Here is a 20,337-nt window from a genome sequence, read left to right on the forward strand (position 1 = left end):
ATCACTGTCCACAGTTCATAAAAAGAACCAGCTTTTCTGCCCAAACCTAAATTTTAAGACAAAGTTAAATGTTAAGAGAAAATTAAAGACTAATACAAGATGGAATTTCAGGTTATAATAATAAAGTTTTAATATTAAATATTAAATTAAGCAATGCTATATTAATAATAGGCTCTGTAATCTTATCATCCCCATCCTTGTCTGGCTCCTCTGGCTCCCCATTCTCCAGAGGATTGAGCATACGATCCTCGTCCTCACTTTTAAATCCCTCCACGGTCTTGCCCCACCCTACTTCTGTGACTCTCTTGAACTCCACCAACCTGCCTGGTCCCTCTGCTCGGCAGGCACTCGCCTGTTTCACACTCCCTGCCTTGCCCGTCCCATCATCGGCAGTCGAGTTTTCAGCCTATCTGTCCCCACTCTCTGGTTTTTCCTTTGACTCACCCCTTCTCTCACCTCCTTCAAGGTCGATTTCAAGACCTTCCCCCTTGACCATGTCTTCGGTCATTCATCCCCCCCACTCCTCTGCCATCACCCCCACCAGAATCTAACTGCCACTCGGCTGCAAACATCAACTGTCCAGCATCTTGGGATATCCTCCCATCATGAAAGGTTAAGGATATCCTCCCATCATTATCAAGGCAATTTGCTTGTTTATTTGTTTGTTATATGGCAAGTCCACAGCAGAACTTTCAAGGTTAACAAAACATTAAATTTGCACATTAATAACCTGACCGGTAATTAACACCAGGCCACACTGGCAATAGAAATTCTCGTTGATAGTTTTCCTCGCTAGCTGTAACCAATCTGATTTTCTCTCATCTAAATGTAATTAACCAGAAAGTTTAACTTTGTTTTGCTACAAGCAGTGATTTTATTTTCATCTGCTGCTGGGCTGCTCTGAGGGTGGGGATAGAGAATTGCATGCGTCTCACAGATCAATGCCAGGAACAATGAACTCACCTTGGAGCTGCCCTTCGAATTCTAGTCAGGATTCTGGCTGAGACACAAAAAAACAGTATTCCAGAGTGCTACTGTGGTGTCTTTCCACAAAAAGGGTGACCTTAATGAACTAATGATGCACTAGAGGTCAGAGGTTTGATCAGAAAGGAATAGGTTATATTCCATTCTTGTGAGGATATGTAGGGCAGGTTGTGGCTTTGTTTATGCATACATAATGTCATACGGCTCAGGGGATAAACATCTGAGTTCATCAATTTTTGTAAGAGTTTTGATCTAATGCCTCCTAAAGCCCTCATGAAGAAGCAAATGTTAGCTTTTACCCACGATATGTATTCCAGTTCCAAAATCAATGTAAGGGTTGACAGGAGACTCTCCAAGCCTATCCCTCTTCAAATGGAATTATAGCAAGGTTGTCCACTGTCACCCACCTGATTTAATATATTTGTCAATGATGTATTGTGGGGTTATAGTTGATATTAACTTTTGCTTGGACACTGTCCTTTACAAGAGCACTCTGGTCGATCCCATTTCTTTACAATTTCAATGTTCCAGTTATTACGTCATTGAGATGTCTTAAACCACTTTACAAAATACATAGTAATACACAGACTGTATATTTTGTGGATGAAACTTAGCAGCCAATAGTGCACAGCAGTGTCCCACAAACAGTCATGGATTGAATGCCCCCCAAAACATTTTTTTGAAGGGATTATTACCCCCAGAAAGCGATCCACCAATTGACTAACAAATGGGTTCCTACTTACTGCAAGGTAAACAGAGGTGTGTGGAGTAAGGAAACTTGCCTAAGGTTTCACCTTGCCCGAAAATCAAACCTGCGTCCTCTCACTTGCGAGGCAAGTGCTCTGAACTATATGCTATAGGACTCCATGTGTTGCCGCTGGACTCACCTGAGGATCTTGTGCGCTGCACTCTCCATCTTGAGTACTGGGCCACTCAGTCAGTGGGACATGATGGTGAGCACTTCTATGTATAGTTTTAAGCCTTCTCATGGCTAAAGAAGGGACTTGAACATGTTGTTGAATTGATTGTTATTGGTATTGGGGTGGACCCCAATTTTTGCTTGGACACTGTCCTCTGTGACACTGAGAAGGGACAAGGGCATTCGGGTCGATCTAATTTCTTTACAATGACAAAGTCCCAGTGCCGGTTAAGAACATAAGAACATAAGAATTAGGAGCAGGAGTAGGCCATTCGGCCCCTCGAGCCTGCCCGCCATTCGATAAGATTATGGCTGATCTTCAGACCTAACTCTAATTACCTGCCTTATCCCCATATCCCCTAATCCCTCTGTTTTTTAAAAATCTATCAGTCTCAGCCTTGAAGATGTTCAAGGACTGAGCATCTACAGCCTTCTGGGGTAGTGAATTCCATAAATTCACTTCTCTCTGAGTGAAGAAATGTTTCCTCAACTCTGTTCTAAAAGGCTGACCCTTAATTTTAAGACTGTGACCCCTGTTTATAGATTCTCCTACCAGGGGAAACAGACCCTCAGTGTCTACTTTATCCAGCCCTTTAAGAATCTTATATGTTTCAATAAGATCTCCCCTAATTCTTCTGTACTCCAGAGAATACAGCCCTAGTTTATTCAGTCTATCCTCATAGATCAGTCCCCTCATCCCAGGAACTAACCTAGTGAATCTATGCTACACCCCCTCTAGGGCAAGTATGTCCTTTTTTAAATAAGGAGATCAAAACTGCACACAATACTCTGTGTGGTCTCACCAAGGCCCTATACAGTTGCAGCAAGACTTCCCTACTCTTGTACTGTAAACCTTGTGCAATGAACGCTAACATGCCATTCGCCTTCTTAGTTGCTTGCTGCACCTGCAAACTAACTTTTTGAGACTGGTGTACAAGGACACCCAAATCCCTCTGCACACTAACACTATCTAATCTCTCCCCCTCTAGAAAATAATCTGTTTTTCTATTTTTTCTACCTAGGTGAATAACTTCACACTTCCCCACATTAAATTCCATCTGCACCTACTCGCCCACTCCCCTGTTGCAATCGTTTTGCATCATCCTCAGAGCGTCCTCCTCCACCTAGTTTAGTGTCATCCGCGAATTTAGATACGTTACATTCAATGTCCTCGTCGAGATTATTGATGTAAATTGTAAATAGCTGAGGCCCAAGCACTGATCCTTGTAGCACTCCACTAGCCACATCCTGCCAATTCGAGAATGACCCGTTTATCCCTACTCTGTTTTCTACCCATTAGCCACTCTTCAATCCATGCTAATATGTTCCCATTAATCCCATGGGCCTTAACCTTGTGCAATAGCCTTTTGTGTGGCACTTTGTCAAATGCCTTTTTAAAATCTAAATATACTACATCTACTGGTTCCCCCCTATCTAACCTGCTAGATACATCTTCAAAAAACTCTAAAAGATTAGTTAAGCATGACTTCCCTTTTGTAAAGCCATGTTGACTCTGCCTAATCTTGTTATGGTCTTCCAGGAATCCCATAACGACATCCTTAATTAAGGACTCAAGAATTTTCCCTACCACTGAAGTCAGACTAATAGTTCGCCATCTTTTCTCTCCCACCCTTCTTAAATAGTGGTGTCACGTTTGCAATCTTCCAATCAAGCTTAACGTGTGTAAGCCATGTGTCCAAACAGATCTCCTGGTGGTTCTATGTGAAGCCCCAAGCACTCTGGGATACTAACCTGCATGAGGGGTGCTATATAAATGCAAGTTGTTATTGTTGAGGCTCAAGACTAAGCAGTGAGGTGAACTTATGTTAAAAAAAGAAAGTTCCATGTCTCCAACTGGTGGAAACATTGCTCAATGGGTAGGGATGTGTGTCCGAGCTGTTGGCAGGAAGATAAACGCAATGCTCTCACACATTTTATGCTGGCTGTGCTGCTTCCCGGAAATCTCACAAGGAGTTCCTGGTATCTGCCGTCCACACAGTGAGGCCTGCACTCCTTGCGGTTGGTAAGTGAGATCTATTTCAGATTCAACCAGCTGCGAGGTGACATGCTTGACCACACAAAGTCAGAATTGAGTTGACCCTCTGTGACCTTCTGTTCCTGAGCCATGTGGGTTTACAGTACTCCATGGCACTGCTGATGACAAACCAGGCTCATTGGCAGGACTCATATGGGCTGACCACAACAATATATAGGGTATGTAAGCAATGTCTCAGACTGCTTTACAGAAATGGGGTTGCAGATCAAGTAGGAGGGAGGGAGGGGAAGGGGGGACGGGGAGAGAGAGTTGGCCATAGGCGCATTTGAAGAGGTCAAATTTGAGGCAGGACCTAAGGTCAGCTGGAGAGAGAGGGAGCGAGATTAAGTTTTCCCTGTGGAGGGATTTCTAGAGGTTAGGGGCATAGGAATTGAAAGCTTGGCCATTGATGGTAGCTTGGAGAGGGTGGAGCTGTGCAGCAAGCCTGAGTTAGCTGGGTGGAGGGGGTAGGCAGAGGCAGTAGCACAGAAGGAGATCAGAGATATAAGTAGGTGTCAGGGAATGGATGGATTTGTAGGTGAAAGTGAACACCTTGAAATTGATCTGCTAGGGCACAGGGAGACAATGGAGACTGGCAAGTGACAGGGATGATGTGTCTGCGGAGTGTGATGTTGTTGAGAATGCAGACAGCAGAGTTTTAGACTCACCTCAAGACCCTCCTCTTCCACCGTGCTTTCGATCTCCCTGCTTTCCCCCCCCGCCCTCCACCCTCCCCCACCCCGACCCTAGGCTCGGATCCGTTACTCTGTCCAGCACCTTGGGACGTCCTCCTGACATGAAAGGCGCTATACAAATGTAATTTTGTTGTTGTTGTTTTGGTTGAGATGCAGATTGTGAATAGTGGAGCTGGGAGACCAGCGTGGAGTAAGTTGGAAACCTTTCAATTGGATGGAACGAAGGCATGAATGAGTGTATGAGTGTTCAGCGGCATTGGGTGTGAGATAGGCGCAGAGATTGGGAATATAGTTTAGTTGAAGGAAGATGGTCCAAATTTGAGAGAGAAAGGAGAGCTGGGGATCGAATCAGACATCAAGGTTGCGCACTAGTTTGAAACGTTTGGGAGTGAGGCCAGGGAGGTTGAGGAGGTCGGAGCTGTAAGAGAGGAAATATTGGCAGACAGCAAAGAGGGCGGCTTCATTCTTATCCATATTAAGTTAGAAGAATACTTGGCTCATCCAGAAACATGATTTTTACTAGAAAGCATAAACCTTTTTAAGTCTTCCAGATTCATACTCACCCTGCGCCTCACTTTCCCCTTTTTACTACAGCACTATAGTTGTCAGCCTAATTCATGTTCTTGCCTGAGTTGGAAGGTTGTGGGCTGAAGCCCTGCATCAAGACTTTGAGCTCATAATCTATGCTGCTACTCCAATGCACTGCTGGGTGAGTGCCACATTGTCCTTTGAATGAGACATTAAACCAATACCCTTATCTGCCTTTTCAGGAGCATGTTAATGTTCTCCTGACAATATTTGAAAACTATTTGTGGAAAGAGTAGGAAGTTTCCCCCCGTAGCCTGGCCAACAATCCATCATGTATAAAATTGGTCATTCACTTTATGCCTGTTTGTGAGACATTGCTGTGAGCAAATTGACTGCTGCTTTCTTCCACAAATATACAGTAACCACACTTTACAGTAAAGCCTATGATGTGCATTGACATGTTTTGCCAATGTGGTCAAGCTCTATTTGAAATGCAAAGATTATTATTAATAATTATATGCAGTTAATAACAAACAGAATGTGGCTGCATTGCTACCTGCATTCTCTGGGTTCCTTATTAGTTAAAATAGCAATAGATTTCACTTCACAGCAAGACACCATTCCAGTTATTATTTTGGATGTTTAACCATTAAATAATTTATTTCCAAAACCGCATACACCTTAGGCTATCAGTATCAGGATAAAATTGCTCCAGATAAAATTGGTCATTCGCTCAATGACGGTTTGTGGGAAATTGCTTTGCGCAATACACGGTCGCTACACTTTTCACTGAATCCCCTGTGGCTCTTTGAGACTTCTACCCAAAGCAAAATACACTGTATTAAATGCAAGGATTATTATTGTAATTTATTATCATACTATCTACCAATGGCAGCTGTGAAAAATGCATTATAACACACTATAACATACAACAGGAAAATAACATTTAAACCTGTTTAAAGCTACTGGAGGAAGGATAAGGAATTCTTTGGTTGCAGAATTTTCAAACAAAATGCCACCTGCAAATCTGCCACAGAGAGATGAAAGGAAGGGCCAGGGAATAGATGCAATAGCACATTACCTACACTGCAGTATCAAAAATAATTCTTATTGCTTCTTACAAGATAAGCATGATCGAGAAAGTTAAATTACCCTTCTGAAGAAATGTAAAGCATTTTTTCCACACATTTTTCCGATATCAAACAATCAGGATATTGGATGAAAGAATTTTGCATTTTGTATACTTCAGTTGGACCATTTGCAACAAAGAGGTTACTGCTTGAATTATGCAATACTCTCCATTTGTCAGGTGCTACAGCAAAGAACTCCTGCTGTGTCGTGTTTATATATCTCCCAAAGGTTCAGGAATCTGCAGGCCAGCTGAGAACTGAAACGATCATAAAGTTCAAACACTCCAGAATTTAATTGTTTCCACTTTTCTGTAAAATCCTGTGAATCTCTTTGAGACATTTTGATGACATGATAAGGTGCTGTATCAAATGCAATGATTATTATTGTCACCATGTCAGAAACTGCAGTACGATGTATAAATTGAAAGCATACAAATCACCAGTTTTGGGTATGTTCAGATTAAGGTATCACCGGTTCCCAATATTCAGAACTGTGTCCTATTTTCCACCACCTGATGGTAGGAGTCCTGTAGCTCAGTGGTTAGAGCGCTCGCCTCTCAAGCAAGGCACCTGGGTTCGATTCCCAACAGGGTGAAACCTCAGGCAAGTTTCCTTACTCTACACTCCTGATAATAATCCCTCAAGAAAAAAAATAATAATGAATTGGTCACTTCAAATCCACGACTGTTTGTGGGACACTGCTGAGCACAATTGGCTGCTGCGTTTTGCCCACAAATATACAGTCAATTCATAATATACAGTATATTCTGTGAAGCGCTTTGAGACGTCTCGAAGATGTGAAAAACGCTATATCAAATGCAAGGATTATTATATATATATTATACAATCTTAACTATGCACTAAAAAAAAATTTAAAATTGGGATAAAAGGTGTTTTAACAAACTTCCCAAAGTTAGCACTAGAGAAATCACTTAATGGTTGACATTCCCTCTATGCTAGTTGTGAGAACTGTAATATTTTTGCTCTTAACCATAAATTGATTGATTTTTTAAATAATTTGTTCGTTTCCTGTCACACTTGAAATCCTGAACAGGCATTCGTGGATCGCTGATGCTAGTTATATCAACACAGCGTGCTATTAAAAATACTTAGCTCTTTCATAAACATTGACAAAATGCTATCTAAATTTATATCAATGTTGCAATATTGATACTACAAAAACAATGACATTATTATTAGTAATAATCTTTGCATTTGAATAGCAGCTTATCACTTCATCAAAAATCTGCAAGGTTTACTGTGAAATGCACTGACTCAATTTTTGGCAAAAATTGCAGGTGATTTGCACATAGCAGTGTACCACACACATGAAGTAAAGGACCATTTTTTAAATTTGGGGGAGTTGGTCACCAGGAGACACTTCCTTGTTTTTTCGACTTGTTCCATGAGATCTTTAAAATCTACCCGAACAGGCAGACAGTACCTCATTTTAACGTCTCATAGAAGCACGGCATCTCCCAACAATGCCAGAACTATATTGGAGTGTTACTGAGTCTCAGGAGAGATGAAAACTCAAAGTCCTGCTGTGGGCTTGCCTTCTGACTCAGAGGCGAGAGTGCTATCAACTGAGCCAAGCTAATACCTCTTTGACACTAAAATTAACATTTTGATGCACCTTACATCTGTAGCTGAAATTTATAGAAATACAACATCAGCAACTTGCCTTTATATGGTGTGAGTCACTTAGGATAAAGTGCTTCATAAAAACAGGGTCAGAAAACCTCCTTCCTAACAACATTTAGCAAGGTCTTAATAGGCTCGGTTGATGATGATGAGATGCAAGAATACCAGGAATAGCACTAAAAAGCATAACATTAGTGAAGAGAGAATTTTTGAGGGTTAGTTTGTGGATTAGTAATGAAGTAACATTGGAAAGCAGGAATGGGAGGAGGTCATTCAACCCATCAATCCTGTTCTATCATTTTATTAGATCTTGTCAGATCTTTTAATCCCAATGGCCTATCTTTTCACCATACCCTTTAATATTTCTATTGTCCAAACACTTTGTCTATCTTTCTTTAAAAACATCCCTATTGATTCCACCCCTGTAAGCTCTCTGGGGCAGAGTATTCCATATCCTAACAATCCATGTGTAAAGAAATGCTTCCTGACCTCAATGTTAACTAGCTTGGCTCTGATTTTAAGGCTACGGCTTCCTATATGCTTATTTTCCCAATCTAGACTTTCAAAAATTGGCAATCGGCCCTCTAGCTCAAATAGATCCTTAAAGATCCAAATTATTCACAATTTGATTAATCCCTACCTGCTAGATTTATTGTTTGATTTACTCACTTCTACACAGTATGTTTACAAATGTGTACAATTTAGCAGCAATTATAATTCCTAGTCATTTTCAGATAAAAAGCAGTGCTTCTAGCAAACTGATCAGCTACCAGAACTCAATGCTACACAGAGGATGTGCTGAAGGCATTCGCTATTGTACTTAATTATTCTCCCTTACAATACTGTGTTCAAAATTATTTGAATATTTTGTTATGAATTATATCAAAGAGAAAATATGTACATTTTAAAAGCTCTTTCAGCCCTTAAACTGATAACATTTAAATGTGGCCCATGGAATAACTGGAAAACTGCCTTGTTAACCTTGGATTAATAATGTTCTTTGAACAAAATGAGTGCCTATTTTACTCAAAAGTGCCTGCTGTAGCCAATCCGTAGGATATAATTCTTGTTTTATTCTATACTTCCACAAACATTGTACTGCATAATGATTACAGAATAGTTATTCTCCTACATGTTTAGGTTTAGCAGTTTTGCTGCATTCTTGAAGAAAATCACACAAAAATAAACCCATTAATATAACTTTTCTTTGAGAAGCCTATCATTGATCTAATTCAGCCACATTTGTCACTGAAGCAGCTAAGTGAACAGGAGAATTAAAAACATTAAATAGGTCACCATCACAAACACACCATAAGGCTAATAGCATTTCATTATAAACCAACCTCCTTGACGGAAAACTCAATCCTATCTGATCTAGTGCCTGCTTAATCACATAATTGTTCACTTTTCTGGTTTTCTTACTGTGAAATTAATCTTTACTTTCTTGTAGTACAAATACTGATTGTTCACACAATGATCACTTTGAGGTAATGCATCATTGTTGCAAAGATTTGTCTATGAGCAAGTTATCTGAATGTTTTACAATCTATGATCTTTTGGGAAGAAGTGAAGATTGAGGAACAGATTTAGTTATAATAATAATAACTTTTACTGTATACAACGCTTTTCAGGTAAATGGTTGTATCAAAATACTTGATAGACAATACCTTTAAAACAATGAGTTCACTTCCCGATGATGTAGCTCTACTCCTCAAGAAATCGGAAGTTTCAGTTTGATTGCAGGTTTGTGCGAGTTATTTGATCTCAAAGAGGGCAGATTTTGTGCGGCTAGAATTATAACGTCATATCTACATTTATATATCAATTTATATAGATCCTTTCACATAAAAGCAAATGTTGCAATGTGCTTTACAAAATATAATTAATTAGAAATGAAGTGAATGTTCTATGAATACATGAGCAGCTAATTTGCACCAGCAACAACCCACAAATAACAATGAGATGAGTAGCCAATCATTTTGAAAATGTAGGGGTAAATTTGGATCAGATGGGGATATAAACACTCCACATATCTTGAAGCAAGTAATGTCAGGTTAGCCACTTTATGCTCACCTAAATCACAAGGCAGGCAGAAACTAAAATGAATATAATAGAGCCTAATTATAATACTGTAGTTGAAATTCATTAAGTCCTAATCATATAATAAGGATAGATCAGTGGTCAGGGTTTCTGCATTCAATGCACATGCAAAAATACAGTCAACTCTGTTGCATTCAAAACTCCAGTAGCATGTGGGAAGCCAAAATACTGACTTCCAGGTCGTCAGGTCATTGTCGCTATCACTTCCCCTGCATTGTGCTACCTCAGCCCAGCAGCTACTTCACATCATACAACAACGGCAACAAAATTACATTTGTATAGTGCCTTTCATGTCGGAAAGACGTCCATAGTAATAATTATATAATGTAATAATACCGATTCGATTCCTGGTGGGAGAATCAAAGTCTTGATAAAGCGCGATATCAAATCCAAGATTAATTATTATTATCAACACTTGAACACTACTCCGCATGAAGGGTGCTATGTAAATAGAAGCTGTTGTTGTTTCTGATGAACCAGAAATCAGCCATTTTTGAGCTTCCTATGTTCTTGACAACATTTTGGAACTTTGGGGTAAGTAAACTTTCTAATTATGCTATAATTATACTAATTATTATTATAAGTGAACCCGTGATATAATGGAATACATTATAACAGAGTTCTATTATAATATACATTTTTATATACATAAAATGTCATTAGGTAGGCAAATGCGGCAGCTGATCTGTGCCTCAAAGCTCCTATAAATAGCTATTGAAATTAAAATTGAAGAAAAAAGGCGGAGATGGAAATGAAAGGAAGAAACAGAAAATAAAAAAATAGTTAAAATTTGAAATGAGAGAGCAAAAATCAGCCAGGAATTCTCACACTGATCAAAATCTAATGATTCAGGTGGACAGGATTAGACACAGTTGAATATCTTCTGTAGACAAATAACTTTACGAACACTCACAGAGGTGTATCAAATTTGAAATGGGATTGAAAAATTAAATCCAGACCAATACTTAGGATTCACTGTGACAGTAGAAAAAGAGGATATAGGTTTAGAGTTGCAAGGGGAATTTCAGGAAAGACACCAGGAAGTTTTTCTTTACGCAGAGGGGAATAAAGATCTAGAGCCTGGAATAGGATGGCAGGAAGGATGGTTTAAGCCAGTGCATTGGATTTGTTTTTAAAAATGGTTTGATATTGTCACGGGAAGATCGTAAGGTGTGTATTCTAGAAGATAATAATAATAATAATAATCCTTGCATTTGATATACAACAAAACAATAACTTGCGAGGGACAAGTAGGAGGCTGGTGCCAGTCAAGCGGAGGTGCCAGGTGGTGGATTGCGAAGTGAGGAGGTCGGAGAGGTAGGGAGGTGCCAGGGAGTAAATGGAATTGAACACAAGTGTGAGAATCTTGAAGTCGATCCGTTCGGTGATGGGGAGCCAGTGAGATGTGACTAAGGAGTTTGTGGGTAAGGAGTTTCGTCCGGGTAAGTATGCGGGCGGCAGAGTTCTGAATCAGCTGGATTTTTTCAATAGTGGAGCTGGGGAGACCAGCGAGGAGTGCATTTGAATAATCTAGCCAGGAGGTGCCAAATGCATGCACAAGAGTTTCGGCTGCATTTGGTGTAAGGTACGGTCAGAGGCGGAGGTGGAGGAAGGCAGTCCTGCTCAAGGTACGGATGTGGGGGAGGAAGGACAGCTGGGGGTCGAACTGGACGCCTAGATTGTGCACTGGTTTGGTGAGTCTGAGGGGGAGCCCAGGGAGGTTGAGGAGTTCAGATCCGCAGGAGTGAAGACATTGATGGGTGCCAAAGAGTCTTGTCCACATTCAGCTGCAGGAAGTTTGCACTCATCCAGGCCCCTGATGTATTGCCAGACAAGCTGATAGAACATCTGCGGACCTGGAGTTGGTACTGGAGGAGGCAAAGTAGATTTGTCTGTCATTTGCATAAATGCAGAAATTTACCCCGTGTCTGCGGATGACATCGCCCAGAGGGAGCATATAGATGAGGAAAAAAAGAGGGCCAAGGATGGAGGCCTCGGATATCCCGCAGGGGACCGGGCAGGAGGAGAGACAGTCATTCAGTAAGCTGGATGGCTGCATCAGGTTCGTTGTGGGTGGAGGGCCAGAGGGAGAGGCGGTCCGACGAAGAGAGGGTATTTGTAAAGGACATAGGGGGAAGCTGTTTCTATGGGTGCAAAAAAATGGTGTGGGGCTTGGAAGAGGGGAGGGGGGTGTGGCAGGAGAGGGAGATACGGAAGTGGTTCGAGATGGCCTTTTCCGTGATAGACAGGTCATAATTGTCAAGGCCATGTGTGATGACGAGGTTGAGGGGTTGGCCACGGTTGTGGGTCAACGAGTTGATGTGGAGGGTGAGGTTTAGGGAGGAGAGGAGGGCAGTGAAATCTGAGGAGGTGGTGCAAGGGGAGTTTAGGTGGAGGTTTAGGAGGAGAAATGACTGTGGAGTTTGAGGAGGGGGAAAGTTGGAGAGGGTATGGATGAGGAAGGAATGTTTGCCTTTCAGAGGCGGTTGGTGCAGAGAGAGTAAGCGATGGGACAGTTGGGATGGCTGCTCTGGGACAACCAATGCCAGGAGCCACTATGGGCCTGGCGGAGGATGCCCAGGCTGGAGCAGAGGGAGATAATGGTTGGTTCCAAGAGACAGAAGGCGAGGAGGGCAGTGGGAGAAAAGGACAAAGTGGGAGTAGCAGAGTGTGAGGTTGGGGGAAGGAACATTTTCAGAGGGAGCAGCTTGGGTCGGGGTGGTAGCCAAAACTTGCACTGAGACCGGGAGCAAGCAATCAGCAGGGCAGCATCAGCCCTACAGGAGCTACAGGAGACAGTGCAGGCAGGGAGGGAGAGAGGCAATGGGGAGAGAAAGAGGGAGGACAAGGTAGCAGAAGGATAGCAAAATGTACACTACACTCACCCTGGAAGATTTGACCGAGATTCGGTCATTGTTCAGGCGGGGGATTTCAAATGGCATCTCCGCACCTGAAGCAACTGAACCTTTGCCTCGCCGGTCACGAACCACCACTCGTTTGACCACTTGTAGCCTCGGCGGTCACTCGTTCCCATCTGATCTCGGCAGTTTCCGTGGTTCAGGTGGGAGATTTCAAATTTCGTCTCCGCGCCTGGGCCCACAAATGGGCCTGCTCTGCCTGTGGCCTATTTCGCCCTACTGCCATTGCCCTAACCTTCGAACCTCGCGCTGGTCACTGCCTGTTTGTTTACTTGTGGCCCCAGCTCTCGCTGCTCTCGTCTGCCTTATCATGCCTTATCATGTCGCTGAGATATCTCAAAGCACTTCACAGAATATGCTGTAAAGTGGATTGACTATATATTTTGTGGGGCAGAACAAATGGATCTGATTTGAGATCAAATGGACTGATCTTGAGATCTATTTACAGCCCACATCATGGTTTCTAATATTACCTGTGAAACTTCTTGTCCAAGAATTGAAACCTACATTGCTGAGGAGAAGCAATAGCAATGATGTGAATGGATTGCAAATCAATCATTCATATAATTTACATATGATTTTAATGTATAAGATTCGCAAGAATTTAAATTGGAATTCATTGCTGCAGTGGTTATCTGAGAAAGATTAATAAGGTATATGTCACCTGAATCAACAAGCATATCTCATCTCTAAGTAAAGAATTAAAATTATTTCCATTGTATGGAATTACCATAAAGTAAGATGTCCTCATGCTACCAGCAATCTTGAAATATTCTGGCTCCAGTTTATTTTATCAGTGGAAAGCAAAGCTGCATTTGTTTTTCAAAAAAAAGCTTTTAGAGTTTATCAATAATTTTGTATTTTCTGTTTGTTATTTTAAAATTCTTCTGTTCTGAAGGCACAAATCGATGCTAAGATGTGTTTGAAGTGGCACCAATAGAACTCTGGTATCTACCCACGATAAAAAAAAAATCATCTATAAAGTAAGGCAGTGTATCTGGCAGACCATCATACTTGTGGAAAAATCATAACTGAACCTAACATTGACATCCATACACATGCATTTTCCAGCAAAGGCAAATGGATCATGAAATGATGGGGAGGAACCTTATATTATTTTTTCTTTGCCTGGCTTGGGAACACTAAGGTAAATCTTAGCATCTTCAACAATTTCTAAAATCAGTTCAGTTAATTCATCAAAGACTAGGTATCAAACCATACACATTCATAGTTAAATGACTGAGTCCCACACAATGGAATAAATGAGTAAAGCAAACCAGAAGTTGGGATGTATCGAAAGATCAATAGCAAGCCGAAATAGTGGGGTAATACTACCACTGTATAAATCATTGGTGAGACCATACTTAGAGTACTGTGTACAGTTCTGGTCTCCGTAGTACAAAAAGGATATTGGAGTATCAAGAAGATACAGAGGAGGGCAACATAAATGATTGAGGGTATGAAGGGACTGGACTATGAGAAGGGTAAATTGGGCATATTCACACTGGAAAAAAGATTGAGAGGCAACATGATTGCTGTCTTTAAGATTCTAAAGGGGCAAGACAATATAGATCATGATAAGCTGTTTCAACTTGTCCAGAATAGTAAAACCAGAGGACATGGCCTGCGATTGAAGGGGTAAATTCAGAACAAATCTACACAAACACTATTTCAGTGAGCGAAAGTGAACCTTTGGAACAGGCTCCCTAGGGAGACAGTTGAAGCAGGAAGTGTTGATTCTTTTCAAACACAGATTAGATAGTTTTCTTTTAGGAAGTAACATTATGGGACTATGGGAACTATGGGAACTCTCTCCTCGCCGGCCTTCCCGCCACCTCCCTCCACAAGCTGCAGGTCATTCAGAACTCTGCAGCTCGTGTACTGTCCCGCACCAGGCTTCGGGACCACATCACTCCCACCCTCGTTCGCCTCCACTGGCTCCCCATCCCCAGAGGATTGATTTCAAGATCCTCATCCTCACCTACAAGGCCATTCACGGCCTTGCTCCCTCCTACCTCTCCAACCTACTATCCCCCTACCTACCTACCCGTACCCTCCGTTCCTCCGGCTCCGGTCTGCTCCACGTCCCCCGCCCCAATCGCCCAACCATTGGTGGTCGGGCCTTCAGACTCTCAGCCCCGAGGCTCTGGAACTCTATCCCCCAGTGCCTTCGCCGCTTCCTCCCTTTCCTCCTTCAAGGCCGGTCTCAAAACCTTTCTCTTTGACCGAGCCTTCAGCTCCCCTCTCGACTCTCTTCCCCCTTCTCGCTCCCTCCCATCCCTCCCCTCACCCTGACCATTTCCCCCCTCCTCGCTCCCTCCCCTCCCCTCACCCTGACCATTTCCCCCTCCTCGCTCCCTCCCCTCCCCTCACCCTGACCATTTCCCCCCTGCTCGGGTCATGACCCAACTGTGCAGCGCCTTGGGACGTCCTCCTGACGTGAAAGGCGCTTTATAAATGGAATCTTGTTGTTGTTGTTGTTATGGGATATAGTACATAGGTAGTTCAGGACATATGTGGATGCTACTCCAGGAAGGTGGAAGGCAAACTAGATGGACCTTGGTTTTTTTTCGTCTAATAATAATAATAATCCTTGCATTTGATATAGCACTTTTCACATCTTCTAGACGTCCCAAAGCACTTCACAGAATATAGTATATATAGCATTTCTTATGTTTTTATGTTATAATGGGCTCTTATGCTAGTGAATGTTGCATTCCATGTCTGTAATGGTATTGACATTAGAAGCACGGAAAGCAAATATCATTTGCACTAGCAAACAGTAACTTTTCCTTCATAGTGCACATTCACCCATTGAACCATTAAGGATATAAGTACACTATGTGGCTTATTTGTGTTTAAAAAAATTGTGTTATTTGTGTCAGTCCATTAGGAACAATAACTGTAAGTAGGTTTTAACATTCTTCCATTGAATGCGTAGATAATTCATGGCACATGATAGTTTTACTGACACATTGAAAACATATTCTAAACAATTCTTAAATCTTGCAAAACATGTTGCATGTTCATTGTACAGATACATTCCATGTTTCAAGTTAATAAGTAATGCATTTTATCCACTCGAAAATACTTATTTTTCCTCTGAGTCTCATTTTTCTTTGTAAACAGAATAATACATTCTTAAACTTATCACTTACCATACAGCTTAGTGTTGTCAGTGAATTTTGTACTATGGAGTTGGGGGAATGTGCTATTCCTGAATTTATTCCATTCTTTACTTAATGATATTTTTTAATTAATAATAATCCTTGTATTTGATATAACACCTTATCAAGTCTTCGAGACGTCTCAAGGCGCTTCACAGAATATACTGTAAAGTGAATTGGCTGAATATTTTGGGCGAATGGCGGCTGCTAATTGCACACAGCAGAGTCCCACCAACGCTCAACAACAACAACAACAAGATTCCATTTATAGAGCGCCTTTCACGTCGGGAGGACGTCCCAAAGCGCTGTACAGTTGGGTCAGGACCCGAGCAGGGGGGAAATGGTCAGGGTGAGGGGATGGAAGGGAGGGAGCGAGGAGGGGATAGAGAGTCGAGAGGGGAGCTGAAGGCACAGTCAAAGAGAAAGGTCTTGAGCTCATGGATTGGATGACCAAATTATTATTATTATTTTGAAGGAATTATTACCCATGGAAAAGTAATCCGCCATTCAACTAATGACCGGGTTCCTTCTTACTGCTGGCTAAACAGCGACATGAGAAGTAAGGAAACTTGCCCATCATTTAGCCCTGCGGGCAATCGAACCCAGATCGCTCACTTGCGAGTTGAGTGCTCTAACCACTGAGCTACCGGACTCCAGGACTCCAAAACGAAAGAATGTTTTATCAACTGGACAGAAAATGTGGTTAAAACCTATCTCTAAAACCTGTTCTTATCAACAGGTTTGGAAATTTAATACCTTCCTTCCTCATAATTTCTGGAAATTTATCTTACTAAAGAGTTTTTACATCCAACTTGACCTATTTTTTAGTTAGTGAGGATCCAAAATGCTTTGTTTAAGCAAGAGTGGATCCTGAACCCGTTTATCTCCAGGGGAAGAATGTTAATGCTTCTTCACACTGGATAAAGTCTTAAAGTGCTATTAAAAGTCATATTTAATAGTTTAAATGTCACACTAATGGATGAGGATAAAGATCTCAGATTTCTGTAACCGCTAAAAGTGGTGATTTGGAATATGAAGTCTCTGGGCCAAAGGATTGTTGAATTATTGGGAGGGGAATTTGGGATAGTCTGGACCCAGATAATCTGGGTGACATGCCTGGCATGAATCACGTTCTATTTGAGTCTATATAGAAAATATCATGCTGCCTTAATTGGCACTACTGCATTTTTAGAAGATGCATGGTTACTGGAAGTGTGTCCAGTCATGTAGCTAATGCTGAATTTCCATTATTTTCATATCAGTTAAGGACACAGATGAATATTGCTGAAAGACATTGGTGAAAATTCATTTATTTTCCCAATGATGGTGTTAATAATATTATCAAAGTTAGACAATGGGGCTAGGGATGGTTATAATTGTATTAAGCCATCCAGACAAAGCCACCTCAGATAACATGAGCTGATTCGGGATTACAGTAGCATGAAGAGACCTTCAGTTATTTTTGTAAGGTGAAAAAGACATTTTGAGGAACTGAAATGAAAATAGGCTTAAACCCAACATCTGGTCAATGTTATTTTGCCTTTTTAATTATTTGGTTCTGACTTTAAAACCTTCTTTGAAGCAATAATGAGAATTTATTATTAAAATACTCAGTGGGAGGGAGAAATGTCCTCTGTGGTATAATCATGAGCCATATAGACCGAGAAGATCCCAAATTTGATCTCTGACCTTGAGTTAGCTGATTACCTGATCTGAGAAGGGTATCACATTTCACCAATTACTTCCATCACCCAGTTGTTGTCAGGCTCCACTGGCTTTCTATCGAAATTGGATTGATTTCAAGATACTCACATTTGAATGAGTTTATGTCCTGGACCTCCCTACCTCTCCAACCTGCTTACACTTTACTCCACTGCCTGCTGCCTTCACCCAGATGGCTCCAGCAAATTGCACCTCTCTAGTTCCCTCTGCTCCACCATCACGCTTGATAAGTATTTCTTTCAAATGTAAGGATTATTATTATTCAAAAGGGAAGGTGTCCTGTCCAACAATCCCCCAAATAAAAGTGGTCATTCACTACATAATAATAATAATCCTTGAATTTGATATAGTGTCTCATCATGTATTTGAGGCGTCTCAAAGCACTTCACAGAATATTCTGTAAAGTGAATTGATTGTATACGTTTGTGGGCAAAACTCAATGGCTGTTTGTGGGATATTGCTGTGTGCAAATTAGCTGTTGTGTTTCTTCTTCAAAATACACAGCATATCCTTTGAAATGCTTTGAGACATTCTTTCATTGAGAAAGGTACTATACCAAATGTAAGGATTATTATTGTTATTCTTTAGTCAAGAAGTTGAGGAATTTGTGACAAATCAAACTTGAACCTGTGAATATTACATAATTACTGAACTAAAATACCAAATGTATTAGAAATTATCAGACAGACTTTTGATATCAAAATCAGTTCAGATACAAAATACGCACTAGATTTGTAGTGTTCACATATATCCAAATAATTGAATCTTAGGGAAACTCATATGGTAGAGATCAGGGATACATATGTATCAGAATTTAGGGCAGAAATGACACAATTATTCTGACCCAATTCTCCCATCTTTGATGGAGAATAGCAGCTAAAAGCTAGGATTATCCCTTTTGCTGCTATTTCATTCTTCTTACGTGGAACTCAATTAGGAAGTAATACAGCTATACATAACAACAAGTTACTCTTATAGAGATTATTTCACATTACAAAGACTGAGTGGGACTCTCTTTGACCGTGCCTTCAGCTCCCCTCTCGACTCTCTTCCCCCTCCTCGCTCCCTCCCTTCCCTCCCCTCACCCTGACCATTTCCCCCCTCCTCGCTCCCTCCCTTCCCTCCCCTCACCCTGACCATTTCCCCCCTGCTCGGGTCATGACCCAACTGTGCAGCGCCTTGGGACGTCCTCCTGACGTGAAAGGCGCTTTATAAATGGAATCTTGTTGTTGTTGTTGTTGTTGGGACCCCGAGGTGGGAAGTTGGGGGGTAGGTGGCCAAAGCACAGTCAAAGATGTAGGTCTTCAGATGGGATCTGAATACAGAGAGGGAAAGGATGAGGTGGAGGGATTTCAGGCAAGAGATCTAGAAGGCGAGGACAAAATGGATAAAGCTCGCTCACTGATAGTGGGCCAGAGTAGACACAGGGCAGGAAGCAAGTCGGATTTGGTAGAGCAGAGGGAGTGGCAGGTGAACAGGGTTACAGGAGATTACAAAGATTTCATGGTGCAAAGCTATGGAGGCATTTGAAGGTGAGACTCTTAAAAGTTGATCTGCTGGGATTTAGGTGGACATTGAAACCAGGCGAGGATGGGGATAATAATAATAATCCCTGCATTTGATGTAGTGCTTTTCACGATTTTGAGACATCTCAAAGCACTTCACAGAATATACTGTAAGGTGAATTGACTGTATATTTGTGGGCAAAATGCAGCAGCCAATCAGGCACAGCAATGTCCCAGAAACGGTTGTGGATTGAGTGATACAATTATTATTTTTTTCTTGAGGGATATTATCAGGCGTGTGGATCAAGGAAACTTGCCCAAGGTTTCACCCTGCCGGGAATTGAACCCAAGTCTCTCGCTTGCGAGGCGAGTGCTCTAACCACTGAGCTGTTGGAACCCAGTGTAGAAGAAAATATGATTTGCAGAGTTCTGGATGGTCTGGAGTTTGTGGAGGGTGAAGCTGGGGAGATGGGCAAGCAGGACTCTGGAAAACAACAACAACAACAACTTGCATTTAAATAAAGTGCCCCGTATGCGGGGTAGCAACCCAGAACAAGTCTAGTGGTGACAAAGGGGTGGATGCAGGGCTTGGCTGTATTGGAGTTGAGGTATTGACGGAGATAGACGATGTTCTGGAGATGGAAGTAAACGGATTTGGTCATAGACTGTATGAAAGGTTAAGAGAGTTGAAGACCTAACAAAACGTCAAGGTTCCACGCAGCCTCAGTGATTTAGAGGCAGGAACCAGGGAGGTTGATATGGTCAGCGCCTTAGGTGAGGATGCACTGAAGGCAACCAGGCAAGACAGCTTCAATTTCGTCAACATAGAATTAGAGAAGATTATGTTTCATCCAGGTCTTATTGTCTGACAAGCAGTAGGAAGTTGCTTTAAAATCTATTTAAATATTGTTTTCAAAATACCTATCTGCTTCAATGAAGGATACTAGCTTGCTATATTTTCTCTCGAGTGGGCTGTATTCCACAATAATC

At 41.6% G+C, this 20,337-nt stretch overlaps 1 protein-coding gene across 1 annotated transcript in view; it reads left to right on the top strand.

Annotated features, from left to right (window-relative positions):
* ptchd4 (patched domain containing 4) overlaps positions 1 to 20,337 on the top strand; it is a 52,609-nt gene that overhangs the window by 11,821 nt on the left and 20,451 nt on the right.

Source organism: Callorhinchus milii, unplaced genomic scaffold, assembly GCF_018977255.1.
Source record: "Callorhinchus milii isolate IMCB2004 unplaced genomic scaffold, IMCB_Cmil_1.0 Scaffold3, whole genome shotgun sequence".
Taxonomy (NCBI): Eukaryota; Metazoa; Chordata; class Chondrichthyes; order Chimaeriformes; family Callorhinchidae; genus Callorhinchus; species Callorhinchus milii.